The sequence below is a fragment of the Dermacentor albipictus genome, chromosome 5 (assembly GCF_038994185.2).
Source record: "Dermacentor albipictus isolate Rhodes 1998 colony chromosome 5, USDA_Dalb.pri_finalv2, whole genome shotgun sequence".
Classification (NCBI taxonomy): domain Eukaryota; kingdom Metazoa; phylum Arthropoda; class Arachnida; order Ixodida; family Ixodidae; genus Dermacentor; species Dermacentor albipictus.
The window spans coordinates 136,266,232-136,283,303 of NC_091825.1; the positions used below are offsets into that span (position 1 = coordinate 136,266,232).

General features: G+C 45.7%; 1 protein-coding gene and 1 non-coding gene across 2 annotated transcripts in view; both read left to right on the forward strand.

Annotated features, from left to right (window-relative positions):
- The first annotated feature begins 9,817 nt into the window (after positions 1–9,817).
- LOC135909254 (uncharacterized) overlaps positions 9,818–17,072 on the forward strand; it is an 87,796-nt gene continuing 80,541 nt past the window's right edge. The window contains exon 1 of the mRNA XM_065441154.1: positions 9,818–9,969. The gene's annotated coding sequence lies outside the window, so the exon portion shown is untranslated. The remainder of the gene's footprint in view (positions 9,970–17,072) is intronic.
- TRNAS-CGA (transfer RNA serine (anticodon CGA)) lies at positions 16,389–16,470 on the forward strand. The gene has a single exon. It is a non-coding gene; the product is annotated as a tRNA-Ser (tRNA).

Here is a 17,072-nt window from a genome sequence, read left to right on the forward strand (position 1 = left end):
ACACTCCGGAGACCCTGGTTCGATTCCCACCCAGCCCATCTTGCGAGAGTTGAGCGACGCCGCGAGCGACGCCGCGAGTTGGAGCCCCGTTTCTCCTCTGTCGTGACGTCACGGTGTCACGTGGTATGGCATGGGGTCAAACGTCATTGAAGGCGACACCGCCGTGCCTGAGGAGCTGGGTTGAGCTCTCGTAATATGCTTCGAATAAAACAAAGTGGTGGCTGATGCCGAGATGCAGGTGACCATCATCCAAATAAACACTTAAAAGCAATGAAACACAACACTGAGGCGTTGTGCGCGGGCTGAGAGTATGTCAGGACAGTTGACCATGTTTTCACCAAAGCATTGTTCTCGGTGGCAGTGTCGGTATGTGCTATTGCACTCCGAGCGCGCTTTGACGTTATCGATGATGTGCTGCCGGTGTTGTTCACAGCCCACCGCGAACAGGCGGCAGCGCCGCACCCCGAACGAACGTTGTACCGCGGAGACGGATTCCTTGGGTCTTGCCGCAGCTCTGTGCAGTCACGGAGCCGTTCGAGTAATGAAAACATACAAACTTAATACGGCGAGATGATTGCCGAGTTGCTTCGCGAACGTCAACGGGGAAGGTGCAGCAACCGGACGAACGCGAGAGAGAATCCGGAAGGGTGCAGCCGATCTTGTTGCTTCCTTGTGTTCCGCCTATACATCCTGTGCCGTTCGCGGTATCCAACGCTAGGAAGGCTCTTTCATTTCCGCGTTGATGACCACTGGAACACCGACACCTCTTTCTTGGTGGTTGGCGGTGGTGTTGGGATAATTTGTATAGATAGAGCAGCTATCAAAATGACGCAGGCGACGAGTCGCAGAAGAGAGTCTTCACGGCAACGTTGCTGGTTTGAAATTTGGAGGTGCAACGCAACTACCTGCTAGCAACTCTTTCTTTCTGGAGACCATGATGCAGCTACAGCATCAAGTTTTTGCCGGAAACAGTACACGCGTTCTTCTTGCACTTCTGATAGCGTTTCAGAATCGCAAATTCAGGATTCGGTAGCAACGGCGCACGTGACAGCGTAGGGAAATATATTCTTATTGTCAGGTATATGTACCCGCAATTTCTTCCTCACTTTGTTTTCATGCTTTCTAGAGTGGCTCTTTACTGTCGCTGTAGTTTCATCGTTATTGTCACTAAAACGTCCATGAAAGCTTGTCGCAAGATGTGCGTCTTATTTGCCAATCGTATAACATTTCTGTCTAGCTTATCCCATAGTTCGAACTTCTATCGCGTGAAGCATGTGATGGTCACAAGTGTAACTCACTTAAAGCGCCCCGCAACACTTTGTGAATGTGCTAAATGTCCATTCCTGTGACGAGATAAATATATACCCTCATGAACATTTACGTGCACGGGTGCAATGTAGTGCTTGCGCTATACTTTATAATACATAATCAGGTACCGTTCGTGTCGCTTTGTTGAACACCCGCCACCATTTCTAAAGCGCCTTGACATCGAAGGAGCACTTAAAGGCTTCTGTCCGAACTAATTCACCACGTAATGCGATTTCGCCCGATTAATTTGGCATCCTGGCGCCTGATATGTGTCTAAAGGAACGAAAATGTAAACCCAGGAAGTTTCGCAAAGTTATTATGACCCAAATAGGAGAAAATGCATTAAAATTCGTGACATGTCAGTGACTTACTACTGGCGACCCTTTCTACGGTTCTACACTTTCTACCCTTTCATATGGTTAGGCCACAGCTGTTTGTGGCGCGAAATTCAAAAGAAGAACGTAGGCCAACAATTTCTCGGCCACTGCGCTCCACCTTCTTCTCTGCATATAAAAGAAAATACGAGCTTTAAAAGAATGTCTTGCCATTAAAAATAGACTCAATCTTACCATTCAGTGTCGCCTCTCCATAAGAGCACTAACGGTAGCAGTTAGTCCAGCAGCCTCGCCATACAACATTCCTCGAAGGCTTTGCTGTTCCTTCTCGCGCGCCTCAGTCCGAGCTGTTTGACGACACCATCTGCTCGTGGTGCCTATATAGAGTGACTAGAGAAGTGACACTCTTGTTCTGCTGTGTAATATACATCTCTATTATCGCACCATGAAATCACCCGGCCGTCTCCCCGTGCCTTCTAGACCGGTATACGTATACGGGTCTTGCAGCGCGACCTCCAATTTGGCGGGAACGATACGGAACTCGGTATAGATATCCGGTGCGATTGTCACGGATGGTGAGCGTACTGCGAGTAACACGGTGGTGCGCGTTTGCTTGAAAGGTCGTGAAGCTTTGAAGCGTCGGGGGACAGCAGAAACACCGGTGACGGGTGTCAGGATTGGGGGCTCAATCCCATCGTCCGTGGTCCTTTGCCAAGATTGGAGTACGGCATGAATTCGGAGGTAGCTGGCCCATGCCGTCGTCCAACTTATTTACGCTGAGATCGTTGATGAAGTGAAGAACTGCTTCTCATCGAGAACGAGGAAAAGGGTTTATTTACAGAAATTAAATCAGTCTAACATGACTGCTTGAGAAAAAGAGTATTAGTCCAACAGGACTGCATGCGAGAAGTGACTCAGTCTAACATGACTGCTCAAGAGAAGTGTGTCCTCAGCATTCGCACAACCACAGTTTTTATACACTCGATCCGCCGGTCCTACGACGCGGCGACTGTTCGTTTACACATCACCAACTCGCAGCTGCTCTGAAGATCAGTTTACGTACACAAAGGCAACCGCGCTCTGTACACAGAGGCAACCGCGCGGGGTGCCGTTCCGGGAAACTATCGGCGCCGAACGAGGGTCGCTCGTTGTTCCGTGCTAGGCCGAAGCGTGAGACGCTTCAAAATACGTCGTCCCCACGGCAGCTTGTCCAGGTGTGTCAAATCAGCTCCGCGTTGGGGAACTCTGGAATCATTGTCCACACACCGAACTCGTCCCGTCACAATGTCGAAGGGGCTGGAGGAAGGCGGCGGATTCCAACGCAAAGGCCGCTTCTTTGAACGCCTCCCAGCTGCAGCGACGGAGAGGGAGAGGTGCGCGTCTTGCACCCCTTGTCGTAATCGGGTGGCAAGGTGGCAATCTTGTTGCGCAACTCGCCATTCTTGACACGGGACGCCATATATATTTGGTTCAGCAAAATTTTAAACTGCGCGAAGAAGACAGGACACGAAGAGAAACATAGACCCACACACAAAGCGCTTTGTGTGTGCGTTTGTGTTCCTCTTCGTGTCCCGTCTTCTTCGAGCAGCTTAAAATCTTGTTGGATCTATGAACCGACTAGCCCAACAAAATGCCTTACTTCAGTATATTTGATGCCGTGTCGCCTTTTTTTTTTTTTCTCCTTCACGCCCACCTATTATCCATCGAGACAGTATGCGATAACCACGACGAGAGGCGACCCCAACAGTAATGTGTGATCTTCCTTTCAGTCTAGTGGATCAGAAACAAAGATGCGCAATCTCATTAGTACAGAGACTAGTCCCTTTATGGACGCCGCGGTCAACGGTTGACTTTACTGATTGGCTTGCCAATATTGGTTTCTCAATAGTTCCGCATGGCATGTCGATAGTACTAAAGCGACAATAACGTAAAAGCTATGTTTTCGGCGTGCAGTTATTGAGTGAGCGCTTACTTGGCGTCGCTAATTCAGTGCAGTGCAATCGTGATGTTACATAGCATCATCGAAATCTACCTGATTAGGTTGGCTGCAGCCAGAGAGCCTCTCCCAGAGATCTCCATTCACAAATGGACCTGTTCTGTGTCAACCAAACCCACACTTTACCGACAAAGGTCCGAATCTCGTCACTGGGATTCTCTGCCGACTTCTATCGCGCCTTCTGTATACCCTTAGTGTCCGTTCCGGTACTTTAATAAAGGGCTGGTTATGCGTCCTGCACCTGAAGTGGCTTGTTATCGACTCGAGGGGGACGTCTTCAAAGAACTCTCGACCACGTCGATTCGCTGAGGATGAACGAATTACGGAATTTCGTCATCGTCATCCTACTAATCAACATCCTATTTTAGATCCGAAGCAGGGCGAATGCCTCTCTCCAGCGATATATCCAGCCCAGAAAAGGATCCGTTTGTAAATAAAGGGGACATATCTATCTCTTTATATAGATACCCCCTGTCTCTTGGCGATTCCATGCATCACATATATACACCCGCAGATTTTCCTAACCTAATCGCCCCATCTAATCTTCAGCCGCCGTCGACTGCCTCTCCGTTCCCCTTGCCCGTACTGTGTTACTCTAATAGGTTACCTGTTAACTATTTTATTCATTACATGGCATTCACTTTAGCCTGAGGCACGATATCAACTATCAGCGTTTGCTATCTGATCCACACTGCCGCCTTCTTATATGTTTAGGTTATGGCTATCGTTTTTGGTTCCGTAACTCGTTGCGCTGTCCTCAGCTTACTCCTAATCATTTTCACATTTCACCTGATTTCGCGCTGATATAACGCGTACATACGTTGCACGGCAGCGTAATCTGACATGCATTATCAGGGTATGCAGAGAGCAGAAAGTGCAATACAGTACACGTTTTCTGCCAAACGCGGGATCATTGAAAAATAAATGAAGAATATAAAGAAGAAGAAAACGTAATTACGTCCACCTATGAGCTACCGAAGGCTCATCTGTTTAAAGACATATGTGGCTCCCTGAAATAGTTAGCCGAATTGAATGAAAAACATAAAGCTCTGTAGCTTTGCAAAAAGTAAACTGCACATGAGACAGAGATTTAGAGCACTCTTCAACAAGGTGCTTTCGGTTGCCAAAAATTCCCCGCTCATTACTGGAGGAGACTTTAATGCTCCCTATCACACATGGGAATACACTTGGAACCCAAAGAAGGGAGAGGAGCTATGGAGTCTTGCCATGGATCTGTGGTTATGCTTGATTACTGATCCGGCGTATCCCACCCGTTGTGGCACGTCCACAGCAGGAACTGCACACTAGATCTTACCTTGTAAACAATTCAAGAGGAGCCAATTGGGAAAATTCAAACATGCATCTCGGCAGCAATCATTACATCATACACATAACCATACGCATACTGAGACAGGAAACTAGAATCTTCAAATTCACTGATTGGGATCAGTTTAGGAAAATCAGGGCGAACAGATGGAAAGTGGGGCCTTTAGGTGCCGAGCAGGAGCCCCTTCAGACATGGGTCATCCAGCTCAGAGAGGACGTCAAAAGGGCACTAAAGAAATCAGGACAGAGGAAAATATTGAGGCTATGGACAGTGGGCTGGCGCATCTGATTGAGGCCAAACAGGCTACATTACAGAGATGGAAAACGCAAAGGCTTAACAGAAGGCTACGAAAAAAAGAACGAAATTAAACAGATAAATTGATGATCACTCGAAGACCCTCGGGAAGCAACAGTGGGATGAGATTTGTAACTCGGCTGATGGTAGACTCAAATATGGGGGTAGCTAGAACCTCCCCAAGCACTTGCTCAACGAGAATGAAACAGCTACAGCTAAGTTGCTTCATCAGGAGAGCCAAGATAAAAAACAGAACGATATCATGGATAGTCTCGCAGCCAAATATATCCCATTTAAACAACCAAACGAAAGAAATGAGAGCCCCGAATATACGGGAGGCATATGTGAAGAACTTGACCGGGTCTTCACTGAGAGTGAAGTGAGGGTTGTTCTTCACAGTCTTAATAGTAGATCGGTGGCTGGACCTGACGGAATAACTAACAAGATATTAATAAATCTAGATGATGAGTCAATTCTTATCTAACTGAACATTTCACTGAATGTTGGAGAAAAGGGGTACACTCAGAGGAATGGAAGGTGGCCAATACTATCCTCATACCAAAGCCACGCTAACAACTCACTCTGGACAACCTCCGTCCTGTTTCCTTATCGTCACGTCTAGGCAAAGCTATGGAACATGTTATCCTAAATCGGCTCACGTAATACGTTGAGCAGAACTAGATACTCCCATACAACTTGATGGGCTTTCGTTCTGGGCTGTCAACTCGGGATGCTATGCTGCTGATAAAACATCAAATTATACAGGCCAGTCCAGCGCATACGAAAGCTCTTTTGAGATTGAATTTGGAAAAAGCTTTTGATCTTATAAAGCATAAGGTAATACTTGACATTCTCTCGGAGATGGGGTTAGGTAAGAGAATTTTTAATATGATTAAGGACTTTTTTAGAAACAGAACTGCACAACTCATGCTGGGAGAGCTTAAATCAGAAGCTAAGAATTTGGGAAATAGGGGCACTCCACAAGGGGCTGGGCTCTCACCCACGCTATTCAATTTAGCAATGTCCAAGGTTGCAAGAAATCTGGAGTAAATTGAGGGTATTCATTATGTGGTATATGCCGACGACATAACCATATGGAGTGCCAACATACAGAGACCAGATTACAGGAAGGGTTATACGTTGTAGAGAACACACTGAAAGACATTGGGTTAAATGCTCGGCAGCCAAATCAGAACTCATGGTCATTAAACATCCCAGAAAAAGTCGTAAACCAAGAAGTTAAATTCCGGAAGATGAGCCAAGAGTGTGCTTACACACTCATGAAGGATCCGCAATCAGGTTAGTTGAAAAAGTCAAGGTTCTTGGGTATCACATAGAAGGACACAGTGCTAACTATAGAACAATACAGCATATCTCGAATAAAACAGATGAATTCATTAGGTTGCTAAGGGGAATTACCAATAGACACATAGGCTTAGAAGAAGACAGCGCTTTGAGACTAATACACGCCTTTGCTCTAGCTCTGTCACTTCACTTATGTGGCTGGATTATTCAAATGGAAGCATGCAGAACTTAACAGACTCAATGTGATGCTCAGGAAGCTTGTTAAAGTAGCCCTAGGGATACCAAGTAACGCTGCAATCGACAAACTCGTGAGTCTAGGGGTGCACAATACAATGGAAGAAATATCGGAGGCCAATTTTTAACAGCTAGCGCAACACGACAGACTGACAAAAAACAGGAGCTGGCAGGAACATATTACAGGCGATAGGTGTAGAGTTGAAAATAGCAAGGAGCCCAATAAAGGCTCAAGTTGAATTAAGGACTGAAGTTAGGAACAAGATCAGAACCAATTAATCCTCTCCCCAGAAACATGCATCCAGAATATAATATCTAAAGGAGAAAGGCTAGAGCCAAAGCACTCTTGCAGGAAATAGAGCAGCAGAACCAACTGGCAGCTATAGTTGATGCTGCCTGGGTGAAAGGTAAAGAAGCATATACGGTCATTGTATCAAATTATCAAGGGAAGCTGTGCAAGGCGCTATCCCTATTTTTACCAAGGACCCCATGGTGGCGGAACAAGCGGCAATTGCTCTAGCCATCAGGAGTAATAAGTGGGCCTGCATTTACAGTGATTCAAAATCCGCTATAGAGTGTCTTAATAAAGGCTACGTAGCTGTAGTTGCAGCTAAACTTTTTGAAAACATTGGGATTATGAGAACTGAAATCCGATAGTTTCCTGCGCATATGGGGAAAGTGGACGAGACTCGGGTAAACTTCAATGAGGTTGCTCATGACTTGGCACGAGGACTTGCTAACCGCGACAGTCGCAACCGAGCCGTTCACCATCAAGCCAGGTAATCTGTAGATCATTAATTAACTTGCAATGACATTACCAAACATTACTATTTATGACGCAGGCAATTCCCATTGCCACATCCAAAACTCAAGAGAGCTCAGGCAGTCTCACTGCGCTTATTGCAAATAAGTACATAGCCCACGCCGTACCACATTAATAAGATACATCCAGAGAGGGAGATTAAGATGGACCGCAACGATTGTAATGGCATCATTGGAATCAGACATATGCTGGCGGGGTGTCCCGCGAGTCTCCCCAACCTAGTTGAAGAATGGACACAGTGGGAGAAAAGGACCATGGTGTCGCCAAAGGGCTGGCTTGGCCTGACAGTGCCAACGGGGAGCGCTCGCCTTGGCTTAAAAGGTCGAGCCTCCGGAGTCCGGACCTCATTACAATAAAAGTTTTCACACACACACACACACACACACACACACACACACACACACACACACACACACACACACACACACACACACACACACACACACACACACACACACACACACACACACACACACACACACACACACACACACACACACACACACACACACACGCACACACACACACACGCACGCACGCACACACACACACACGCACACACACACACACGCACGCACACGCACGCACGCACGCACACACGCACACACACACAAACACACACACACACACACACAACTAGCATAGACTGAGTATGAAGCGTCCCGACAAACTTGACGTATGTAAGTACGTGTACTATAATTTTTAGGCCACGCCGGCTAGTTTTAGACGGTACGTTACTGAATTATCGTAGAAACCCGAGTAACGATTATATCATTTTATCTAACATATGTTGATCTCACTGGCTTTAAATCTCATATCCGACGCAATTTCCAAGATTACGATGCAAGAGTTTGTTTATGCTATATAGTTACAATGACTTCAATGTATCGTTTTCAGTTTATTTCTAATTTTGAGATGCTTGTGAATTTTTAACGCAATTGAGGACCTAAATAATCGTAGGGCGAAGACTTACTATAGGATTTAAAGTTTTCATTTAAGTCAACGTAACAAATAATTTCATCTAAATTATTGAAACGATATGCCTGGAGCACATTTATGCTTGACATGCGACTGATCGCAGGCAAGTAGAAATCCTGGGTGCACTAATGCATAGCCAAATTCTGTAGGAATTTATCCTGACATTTACTCTGGCAATCGAGTCCTATACTACTATATGTTTAATTATTACGACGTGGTTTTACTTAAAGAACAGCAGCAGATATAGTTGCAACAACGTCAATCTATTCTAACCGTATATACGAGTAGGAGTGTTCGAAGAGCAAAATTTTTGGATCGAATCGAGTATTGGAGAGAAATGACCTTCGGAATATCGAATAGAATACCGAATATATCCCATGTCTAAAATTTAAATATAAAGGTTGGGCGGAGTCCGTTTGGCAACGAAGTGCTGATTTGCATTAGTTGACACGTTTAATGCCATCAGTGAATTAATGTCGTGTCAACAGCGATTCGCAGTCTGCGAAGATTTTAACTTGGTAATAATTAAACGAACAGTGATCGTGTCTGGCGCATGATTACACAGAGAGTGATGAAACAAAGGAACGACGCTTCACCAGATGCACATAGCAGGGTGTAGTGCTTGCTGGAGGAGCTAAGTTACTACAGCACCGCAAATCGTTTAAAAGGAATTCAAACATGGTGAGATCTCGAGTGGGTAAATAGTAAATTGATTTCCTGAATCAAGACGACAAATTCATAGGCTGCCCAATGCGAGGCAAACTTGTTTACTCGACGCTATTGTGCAGAACTGGACTTCTCCAGATATTCGCCCAAGAAATGGTCCTACTGCTCAACAATGAACCGCGGTTCTCCTGCAGCAAAATATGCGGCAGTTTCCACTCTCAACGATCTTTCTCTTTAAGCTGTAAGAACTGTTGCCGTTCATTACAGTATTCGAACAAAGCGAATGATAACATATAATATTATTTCATGAATCATATGCTGTTAATGGAGAGACATAGAATGCTATTCAGCCATTAAAGGGTTCTAATTTCGCAGCCCGGATTTTGTCGAATGCCAGGACCTTCAGCGGCAGGCATCCCCACATTACACCACCTTAAAGTGGGTTTCACTGCATGACGACGTTGCTGGCCACGTGACTTTAACCACGTGACAACCGCAGCGTGCATGGATGCCGGTAACGACCGCCGTGCGCCGCTGGCTCCGTGCCTACGTACGCATTTGCGCTCGAGCGACTTCAAACATGGCGACTAGCGCGAAAACAATTTGAACGGCGCAACAAGTACACATTGTGTCGCGCGTTTGTGTTGGATACGATGAACTCCTGACGCGCGGATGTTCGTCTGCAGCTTCGCGGGAACTGAAGGTACTGTCGCCTTCCCTTTTCACTGCATGCCACGTTGCAGGTCTTCGTTTGTTTATAAAGCTGTTGCCTAGCCCTTGCGGTCACGCTCGTCCCGATGCGAGTGTGCGCGCAAGGCGGGCGATGCACTTTTGAGAGTTCGCATCGCGTCTTCTTTCTCTTTCTTTGCGATGGGAAGTCGCTTGGCGCGTTGTTATGCGATTTGTGAGCGTTGCTAGTGTTCCCGCAGTTACGCCGCAGCTACGCGGCGTAGTCGTCGAGGGCTACTAGGAAGTTTCATCGTTAGCCGGAATCGAAGCGACTGGTAAAACCGGTAAAACATTTAGCGTCCGCGGCTTGGCCGTTCGGGTCGTAGCGTGTGCGCGTCTGCTTGAAACTTGATCGGCCCGTGGCCGCAGCGCAGCCCGTCTCGCTAACTGCTGTCGCGTTTCTGCAACGTTTCATTGCCGTGCTGAAACGGCTGTGCATTTGCGCGTGGTGTAGTTCTTTTCAACTTGTTTTTCTTTTGCCGGGTGTGTCACTACGGCTGGGAGGTCCCGAAGTCTGGCTGTCGAGAGCGCAAAATTCCGAGAATTCTCGCTGCCTGTACGCGCTTTTTAACGGCAAAGCGGTTGGGATGTGTGGGACGGGCTTTGTTTTACAGTCGTTTATTGAGCGTTCTTTGAGCGCTTGTGAAATGTTGAATTCTGACTGCTGGTGAAAGAGTACGCTTGATTTTTGAGACGAGTCCTTTCAGCCTGTCTTCCGCCGTTGTTCTTTGAATCAAAGGTAATTCGCGCTTCATTTTCAATCTATATAATCATGTTGATCGGGACGCTACATTCGCGTCAGCGTTACATTATCGTCACGGCTTGTATTACTTAGAAAAATAATTGTTTCGACGCATAGGATCAGCAACATTTAATTTGTGTCAGTACGATCGCGGAACTATAGTTTAATGCACATTCTGCTTGTAGAACGCAACTTGTATCAGCCTAGCCGGTAGTTATATTAGCTACGAAAGTGTTGGCAGAAGACGAGCATCTATAATTAATGAATTAAGCCACGAGTACTCCATTGAGTAAACAGGTTGAGCTAGTCTTCTTCGTCTAATAATCATGCGTAAAAGTGCGTATCCAATCACTTTTATGCCAGAACTGTCTTTGTGAACGTTTATCCTGCACAAACTGTACGTTATTGATTGTGCGGCTGCATTAAAACAACGCAGCATCGCGCTCAGTGCGTACCTTGTAAGGATTCCGAAAATACTTTCACTGTGCATACCACGTCGGTCCCCATTTTCTGTTCGCACAGAATAGTGCAAAGCAGAGTATAGCACTCTCTGTAACCTTACAGACAACACGTACTGTGCGGGTTTGTGTAGGTTAATTTGAGCCACTTCACAAGCTCTTTTTCGACACGCGTCGGCAACAAGACCACATGTTGCTGATTTCTGTAGGCCAAGGCTACAGCCGCGTATGCGTCATCAGGAAGCAATACTACTCACCTACTGCTGCTCGCTTATGAATCATGAGTTTAATAATGTAACTGTGCACTGACTTCAACGCGGCAAAGCGGCTTTCATGGCCCTGTTCGGCTAGCTTTACATTTTTCTCATTTGTAAAAAGGAAAGCGCATCTTTTGTGCGGCTTCCAAGAGCTCATCTTTCTTCGTTTACCTGTTGTAACGGCAAAGACTGCAGCAGGGCCGTTGTGTGGCTTTGAATCGGGACCGTCTGATGTCGAAGCCCTTGCTCTCCTGCTAGTAAATGTGTGTCGCGCTTGCCAAGTTAAAAAAAAAAAAATCGTATCTTTACGCAAAGGACTGCCCCTTAAATGAAACAGTACACATTGAATACAAGTCGCGGTTTCACTTGTTCATTGTTTCCTGCTGGCGATGTTGAACCATGTTATGAATGCGTGCTTCTCATAATCATCACACGATAGTATGACGGTTTATGTATACTTGTTAGTAAAAAGGTAAAACGCGCTTAGCGCTGCTTCTACGCGCGAGTGGTGCGGAGCCTTTCGAACAGAAGCTCTGCAAGATGAATGCTGTTCTTACTTTCTTTGATCTTTCTTTCTCGTTTAAAATGTAATATTGATCTTCGTTGTGGGTGATTAGCGATGGCACACAATGTTCACCGACACGGATATTGCACTCACATTGTGGGTACAGTATTAATCACCGCATGTTGCTGTGTTCGGCGCCTGAATATTTTTTGTGGACTTGGCAGTCCTTTTCAGCTGTTGCGTGGTTGTGCCTACTCTAGCTCATTTTTATGTTATTTTTTAAAGTTAGTTTTATTTTATTGTGGTGTGCTCAACTTTCACAGGTCGACGTGATTCAGTTGTTCGACGGAATGCTTACCTGCACCAGAGTCCTTCAATGAAAAACATTGAAGGACTCTGCCTGAACTGATAAGACGGAGTGTGCATGTTGCTGAGTGGGAAATAATTGTCATTAACCTACCTTGCGGATTTCCACATGAAAAAAGATTTACCACACTGTATGTGCACGTCATGAGGAAAATAGGACGTGTGCTTACGCAGCCTAATTTGTCACTGTTTTGTTTTTATCAATATTGTAATTATCAGTTGTCACGCGGAGAGAACAGTTTTATTATTTAACTTTCAGCACAGTGGGCAGATAGCTTTCTGTGAGTGGAAAATCAGAGCGTCTATTTTGCAGATGCATGCGTTTGCAAGCGCTTAGTTTCAACGTTTTGTTGTTTCCGTCTAGGCCCTGTTCGTTACTCGAGTGTGTGTTGCGTGTGGTTACGTTTGAATTAACTACCAGCTAACCATATTAGGGTTTATCGAAAGGTTTCATTTATGCGGAGTACACTGTGCTGCGCGGTTGCCTTATCGTGCACAAGATATACTTCAAATAACGCGTTGTGCGAACCTGTACATCATTTGCGACGCCCGACCTTGCGTGCTTGAGGGCACTGACCACATGGCTTTATTTTCTATTGGATTCACGTGGTTCAGTTTCTTTACCTTCACTGTCCACTTCGTACACCTATAAATGAGACCGCGGATGTAATGGGCCAGTAGTTGCTGATACTACTTTTGCTATTTTCTGGCTGGCCAAGCAAAGATCATGGTAGCTGTTCCCAACGGTACGTGCTTGTGCGGACTGCGCAAAGATGGCGCCACAGGCTTGTGGCTCGTAGTGGCTCGTTAGTGGTTCGCGGCATGTTCGCGGCGGAGGTTGCATTCAAACGTTGTATTTGCAATCCTGCGTGGCATTAGTGCGCGTGGCAAGTCACAGCCATTCAAAGTATTGTGTTTGTAGCTGTTAGCTCCGTTTAAAAGGGAAGCAGAAGGCCTCGATAATATGGCATTTGTTGTCTCGCCTGTGAGTGCCCTCCGAGCACCGTGACGTGTATTGACTTATAGCATGTTTATATAACAGAAATTACTGCGCTGAGATGGAGGTGCCGGCACCTCCATGTCAGCGCAGTAATTTCCGTCGCGTGAATCTGTTGGGTGGCGGACTTTTACGGGATCGTTTCGATTACGCACAATACTCCTTCTGGCAGTGGCACTGCCGTGCAAACCTGGTTTTTCGGCGTGGCTTGTATCTTAAACCACAGAGAAACACCGGAACACCGATCCATTTCTTTCATTTTGGGACTCCGCTGGTCCCTTCTTTCTCCGTGTTGCCTGCCTCCCCTACTTTTGAACGTGCAAACAGACAGTAGCCTTATTTGAAAACAACCTCTGAATTGTGTCGATGGTCTGTTGGCCTCGTCAGGAATTTGGCTGAGCGCTACTTTGCGATATATTTCAGGTATGAGTGTTTTACAGAAGAGTTGAAAATTGAGCTTTTCGGTACATTACGAGAACACTTGGGAACGGCGCGAAAAGGCTGGTCAAGAATAAACAGCACAGGGCGTAGAGAGTGCTATGCACGCGCGAAACTCATCACATGTCGTAAGATAACTTATGGAGTAGCTCCAAAAGGCTAGCGTCTACATGCTGTGTATTACTTGTAAGCCTTTCATCGTTGCGTTCAGTGGGGCTTGATGCCTGCTTCTTTTCCGTCTGATTGGACCCGCCGTGCATACTGGTGCATTACCATTTCGTAACTTGCACATGGAACCTTGTTCAGTCAGTTGTCACTAATGGCTAATTTCGTTGAGAGAACACGAGCGCTTTTGAGTGTCCTCACGTAGGTTCGCGCTGGTCTCGGTGACAGCTTGTCATTCAACCACGAGCATGGCCATTTTGTCCGCCGCTCAAGTTCTAATTGGCTGGGCTGGGGTGCGCGCCGGAAGTAGACAAGCGCCCTCCAGCACTTCAGCAGTAGACGAAATGGACTTGTCCACTAGCTGGACTCTTTCCTTGCGCGGAAGCAACGCTCTCTCTCTCTCTCTCTCTCTCTCTCTCTCTCTCTCTCTCTATATATATATATATATATATATATATATATATATATATATATATATATATATATATATATATATATATATATATATATATATATATAATTCTTTCTTTCCAAATACAGTAGAAGTGACGAGCTGTATGCGACTTCGGTTTGGCGCTCATCACGTCGTGTGAAGGCAACAGTATGAAAGTCGACTACAAGATCAACTAAGTCAGTCAGTCAGTGAGTCAATAAATAAATAAATAAAAACCACAAACCAAACGTATTATTCCGGTATGGATGCCTCCTAGTCGCTTTGTAAAGGAAAATTTTAGGCTTTGGTGTAGTTTTCGTGAAAAATATTCCCAGTCATTTCACGCCCCATCGCGTTCCGTGCGTTGTCTAAGCGTCGCGCAAGCGTTTTACATTGTTTAAATGCACACCCGGGGCGATTGTCGCCTTCGCCAGGATGTAGAAATAGTAACTTTCTGGCCTCCGGTGTCTTTTCTGTGTGCGAAGTATGCCCTGGTTAGAACTACTGCTGTTCAGCAAAACAACTATAATCCTCTTGTCTCAGTCGCTTTCGTGTTTCTGTTTTTGCAGCCCCCGTTTGTTGCTAAGACGAACGCGAACAATCGTGAACGTCACTGCTAGAGCGTTACCGTGTATGTATGTATGTATGTATGTATGTATGTATGTACGTATGTATGTATGTATGTATGTATGTATGTATGTATGTATGTATGTATGTATGTATGTAAGAATGAATGAATGAATGAATGGGTGGATGAATAAATGAATGACGCTAGGTTTTAGATTTGCCAGCTCATGATTTCACTTGATTGAGGTCTACGTTGGTTTCCTTCGGTAGCGTTGCCCACTGGCGTAGTTACGTTCACGCAAAATATATATATATATATTTCAAAAGGTTGTATGCAGGTATGCGCCTCGTGCCATAGTAGATGCCATCGGCGTAATTTGAAACGCGAACAAGCCGAAAGCAACTCCAATGCTTCCAAGCGCCCCAGGTTCACCTGTACTTGTCTTAACTCAGGCTCCAAAACGTACATTTAGGACTGTTAAACGCTTGGAAACCGGGTACAGAGCGATTAAACGTAGCAATTTAGTGTGATTACGCGGGACGGCCTTCCTGATCAATTATTTTCTATTCGCGTTTCAATTTATGATGTGTGTACGTATACACTGCGTCTATTGTCGACACTTACTTGTGTCACCTTCTGTTTCTCCGCATACAACTTAATTCGAAACGCTAGAACTCGTTTACGCCAGCACTCAGACGTTGCGAAGATGTCCACGTCAAGCGTATAACGTGTAAAATTTCTGAGAGATACGATAAACCGACAAAGAGAACACGGTCACGAGTTGAAATCGTAGTGCACTTGACCTTTTGGCGCGGTGTTGTGGTCATGGCGTCAGATAAGATAATTTTGTTGTTTTTTCAACAGAAGGCTTCCTCCTAACGCAATGCGCATTTTCATTTTTCTTTTCGTTCCCGTGGTGTGACAATCCTTACAAACGCGGCGCCTTATCTGAACCCCGTAGCTCTGCGCTCATTCCTCTCCATCACTATATCGCATGGTGCCACACTGCCATCGATAACACAATAGTTCGTCACGCGGACCGCAACTATAAGGAATCCGGGGAAAAGAAAAGGGGGGGGGGGGGAATGGCTTATTTTCGCGGTTATTACGCATGCGATGAACACATCGTCGTTAAGAAAGATTCAAGAGGATGCTATAGAGTTGACGGACTGACAACGTATGCATAGCGCTGGAGCGATTGCCGTATTCGTCCGAAAGTAATGACTGGTTTACGATGTACATGTCAGGGAGACGAACATATGGACTTGTTTGTCTTCTACGTGATAACGTAGCTTCGTGGAGTGCTGCTGCTGCGTTGCCAGTAAACCGTAAATGTTATGCTCTTAAATGCATTGTTGAACAGGGGAAAAAAATATGGGTGAACGGTGCCGATACAGTACGTGGCATTTGAACTACACTGGTGTCGCGCCATGGCTGGGCCGGGTTTGGCGCGGATACTGTCCCGCAGTCGTGGCCGAGTGGTTAAGGCGATGGACTCGAAATCCATTGGGGTCTCCCCGCACAGGTTCGAATCCTGTCGGCTGCGTACGTTTGATTTTTTTTTATTTTCTCCCTTTTTTTTTCCCTACGTTATACCTGTGACATTCTTTTGCCCCTGCTGTGATCGAGCTTCGCTTGTAAGGCGATCTTGTTCTGCATCTTCTCCCTCCTACGTGTTGGATTCGTCTACTCTCGAATTAATCGATTTTTCTGGTAAAATTACGTATTATGCTTGTATCGTGCATTTTTTCTCATTATGCAAATAAAATGAAGGTGTACAACATAAAAAAGGGAGTGGCGGGAGGTCCTCAAAAGGGAACAAACTTTGTTGGGTCTCGTGTACAGTGTCGTGCTATGGCAGAGTCGTATTTTGTGATGGCTGCTGCTTGATGCGTGACAAGAATAAGGAAAGCTAAACATGGGGCTTATAGTCGCGTAATTTTACCTCAAACGTCCAACAACACCGGCTTACTTAAGACGCATAGTAATCGGTGCTGGTCAACACATGACCATGATTTCGTTAAGATGAAATATAATGATTGCATTCGGTTTCATTAAGGTTATGTTAGGTTCGCGGCCTGCGCACAGTAACTCGTCGTCTTCGACGTTGTTTTTTTTTTTTTGCCCCTCAGCCGATTCTCCAGTTCG